This window comes from Triticum aestivum, chromosome 1D, assembly GCF_018294505.1.
Source record: "Triticum aestivum cultivar Chinese Spring chromosome 1D, IWGSC CS RefSeq v2.1, whole genome shotgun sequence".
Classification (NCBI taxonomy): domain Eukaryota; kingdom Viridiplantae; phylum Streptophyta; class Magnoliopsida; order Poales; family Poaceae; genus Triticum; species Triticum aestivum.
The window spans coordinates 445,955,930-445,960,187 of NC_057796.1; the positions used below are offsets into that span (position 1 = coordinate 445,955,930).

The 4,258-nt window shown below is 57.7% G+C and overlaps 1 pseudogene; it reads right to left on the minus strand.

The window, feature by feature from the left end:
• Positions 1-732: 732 nt before the first annotated feature.
• On the minus strand, positions 733-2,629 carry LOC123174127 (putative receptor protein kinase ZmPK1; annotated as a pseudogene).
• Between the last annotated feature and the right edge of the window lie 1,629 nt (positions 2,630-4,258).

Here is a 4,258-nt window from a genome sequence, read left to right on the forward strand (position 1 = left end):
CATGGTGGCCGCCGCACATGTACTGTGATTTTCTCCTCTCTTTTTTTTTGCTGGAACCAGTGCTTTTTTTGCTACCATCCTTTTTTTGCTGGACCAAACCAATTTTTGCTACCAACGTATTTTAATTTTGCTGGAAGCAGCCTAGTTTTTGTTACAACTGTCTTTCTAGGTTTTGCAATGGCGGGCATGCTATGAACTGCGACCACCGGTCCGGCGAGCAGCGACCGCGCCGTCGAGTGCTGCAAGCTCGCAGGCTGTTTTGCTGGAACACGGCGAGGGCAACCATCCGTGCGGGAAAGGACAACTACAGGGAGTTGCAAATAGCTCTTTTTGCAGCTGGTGAGGACGACCGGTGAGGGGGCAGTGGCCGTACCGGAGATGGGGGTGGCGGGACTGAGAAGGACGGCGAGTGCAGCCGAGGGAAAGGGCAGCGGGCGGGGGGAGCGGGAGTGCTGCGTGTGACGCCCGCGGGGTGTTTTTGCGGCGACAAAGGGACAACACAAGGTTGAAGAAGCAAATAGATAATAGATCCTACGGCTGAGGGGCATGAGATCCAACGGCCAGGTCTCGACCGGCCCAAAGCCTAACGCTGCCCAAAGGTATATGACGTGATGAGGAGGAGTTTCGTTGAGAAGATACATATGACCGGTCACATCATCAATCAAGGATATACAAGTCCAACATTGCGGTGCGTCTCTAAAAGAAAGAAAGAAAAGAAGTCCAACATCGCGGTCACGAAAAGAGCCAAGACGTGTACAAGGAACGCATGCCCTTCCTGCGTTGTGCCCAACCCACACCCACCGTACGTGTTAAAGTACTTTGTAGGCACGTCCCCATCGAGTCGGCTCCGTGCTTTCCCTCGGAGCAGAACCCCCAGGTCCTCACCAGGTTGATATGGTTGATCCTCCCGAACACCGTCATCTCCGCCCAGAACTCCTCCTCGCCCTGCAACACGTTTGTCAGCTCCTTCACCGCCACCACGGTGGTCTTGTCAAGCACGCCGCGGTACACCACGCCGGAGCCGCCGCGGCCGAGCACCTCATTGAAGTCCCCAGTCACTTTCTTGAGCTCTCGATACGTGAACCTCCTGAACTGGGTCCCCATGACCAGCCGGTAACCCGCCTCTAGCGAGCTGGGCATGCTTTCCTGGCCAGACATGAACCACCATGCCGTGGCGGCGAAGAGTAGCTCGAGAAATCCCAGCACCGCGGCGAACCAGAAGAGGTAGGACAAGTTCGGGCCGCTTCTTAGTGCCCCATACGTGTCGACGTATGTTGGCGGGTCGATGGCCGCATCAGAGCCATTAAGGTTGCAGTCGAGGACCATGGACGGCGACGGTGCCTCGTCGTTGTGGAGGTCGGTAGGCACCTTGAGATACATGTTTCCGGGGGCGGTGGGCGACGTGTAACCGTTGAAGAGGACCCCTTTGGGGTAGCACTGGCCCGTGCCATCCTTCTTGTAGGCGAAGGCGGCGCAGGAGCACATGCTCAAGCAGATGCTCTTGCAGTAGTCGAACGTGACCGAGATGTTGTACCCGACGTCGTAGCCGTAGAAATCGGTGGACGCCACCTTGACGAACGTGAACCGCTTTTCCGACGTGCTGCAGTTGGTGGTGGGGAGGCTGAAGGTCGGCTTGCAGCCCTTCCTCCAGTCCCGGCGGTCCACCATCTCGTACCCCGGCACGCAGGAGCACCGGAGGGACGGCTGGTACTCGCAGACGGCGTTCTTGCCGCACAGCCCGTGGACGGAGCACGGCTGCTTCACCGCAGCCCACCTGACCGTCCATCCTCCGGCCGCGTCCATGCTGTACATCCTCACGTTTCCGTCCTGCTCGATGGTTAGCCGCCTCTTGACGCCGGCGGCGCCCCGGTCGGAGGCCTCGGTTCGCAGGTTGTCGCTGGAGAGGAACACGCCGGTGTCGTCGAGGACGGCGATGCGTGAGCTGTTGTAGTTGGTCCGGCCGCTCCCGAACACGCCTATATCCCGGTCAGGCCAGTAGATGCTGGCGATCTCCGGACCGTCATACACGAGCCGCAGCACGTTGTCGTTGTCGTAGTAGAGGGTGTAGTAGCCGGCGACGAGCTTCGTGTCCTTGGTCAGCGGCTGCGACGGGAGCAGGGTGTCCGTCGGCCAGTCGAAGCTCTGCCACACGGCACGGCCGGTGGACGGGTCCAGGACCCGAAGATTGCCGGTGTCGAGGAGGGAGACGGTGAAGTGCTTCCTGCCGGCGTTCTTGCTGTCCCACACGGTCGTCCCGTTGGCGTCGGCGAGGGCCAGCTTGCCGCCGTCGCCGAAGGATACACGGGAGACCCGGCCGTTGACGGGGGCGCCGGGGTTGGCCGTCCAGACGGCGGTCCTGTCCGTGGCCGCGGTGAACCAGACGGAGAAGTAGAAGATCGTTGTCGACGACGTCTCCGGCGGGGAGGAAGCCGCAGGAGAAGGTGGCGTCCGGCGACACCAGGAAGGGCCGCTCGTGGTCCTCCACGGACAGGGATGACCCGGCGCCCAGCGTGTGCCCTACTCCCGCCGATGCTGCAGTACAGGAGCGCAGCAGCGGACCAAGAAGAAGAAGAAGACTAACGAATGTGGCCATGATGCATGAAGTGGATGCTGTGATGGATGTGAGGTATTTTAGCTGGTCGGCATGGGAAGCAATCGCCAGTCAAGCATGCATTCATACTACCTGTAATTCCACTAGTCCTATTTCTATTTGTTTTACGTCAGGCCACTTGTGTTCCTTAAACTAACTATATATATGTGGGTATACGCCAGCGGAGCGTAGACTAGACTGCTGCTACGTTCGTTCAAACGTATTGTGAGCGTAGACTAGACTGCTGCTAGAAGTTAAAAATGCTCTTTTTGAGATGTTCCTCTCAAAAGCCCCGGGGCAGGACGTTTTACCTATCCATTTTTTCCAAAAACATTTGGATATATGTGGTGCCCAAGCGACTGTGGCCGTTCTTAAAATAGTGGAAGGAAAGGGAAGTGCACAAGAAATTAACTATACTTTCATGTAGACCTTGTCACCGAGCTCGATGACGATCATGGCTGGTATTGATCCAAACTGAAGCACCGATGGCTCCGAGTTGCTTTTGTGCGAGAGTCCACCTGCAGAAAAAGGGATCTTGATCAACGGAAGTCCTCGCCGATGCCTTTTCATGCAGGATGCTGTGTGGATTGGGAGACGGGTGAAGACGATTCTGACGACCACAGCGAAGCAAAGATGGGAGAAGAACCACGTCCCACTGGGCGCACCAATTTGTTGACACGAGAAAAATATCCAAGGACTCCGGGAGAAGGGAAGGGGAGTGTATTTCTCTCTTGCGCCGGGAAAGGGAAAAGTAAATATGCGGACGTGCCAGTGTACCGTAGTACACAAAAAAAGGTATGGGAAACGAGTATTTCATTAATTTCATTGGAGAAAGAAAATTACAAGATCCCATAAACAAAAAGTGTGCTCCATGGCCTACTAGCGCGGCCACCCTGACTGTGCCGATTGCGGTCTCCTGGTTCCCGGGGCCTCGGAAGGCTCCCGGTAATGACTCCCGCGGGTTGCTCCGGGGGATACCTCCGATTAAGTCTTATGGTTGTCTTCGCCGTCTTCGCTTCAGGTTCTCCATGCATGATGATGGTGATGTGTGTGTGGGCGGCGGCGGAGCCCGTGTCCTCGTCGGTACACGCGCCGCATGTAGCGTGGCCTTAGCAGTGGCCGCGCCCGCCCTCGCCGTCGTGCCTCGTCGGTCTTGGCGGCGTTGGAGTAGTTGGTGTTGGGGTAGCATGGTCGCGCTCGGCTTAGACTTCTCGACGACCGGTTACTTCATCAGGGTGTGCAAGGGGCTACACCTTGCGGGAGTAATGGTTTGGGGAGACCGGCGTCAGTGTAAAAACTAACGCACGCTCGCATGGGCGTGGCCGGGGTGGTTGGCACCTCGTCTCGGCTAGACGCCGAGTATTCAGCGGTCCGCCAAGACAAAAGGGGCCGCCTCACGAGGCCGTGGAAAGGTAGCGTTGTAGAGGCCGCGTCGCCTTGGGCTGGTGCTACACCAAAGGGTGACCTGTACGCCGGCGACGCCGTGAACCTGTACGCCAAGGACCTGTTCGCCACGGTAGGTGCACCTCTTGAAGGAGGGACCGGTCTTGTACTGTGTCGCTGCAAACTCTGGTTCGACCAAAGATATGTACGCCATGAAGGGGGAAGCGAGTCCCGGGCCGCGTCGTCACCGAGCTCCGATTCCTCCACACCGTCTCCTCTAAGAAA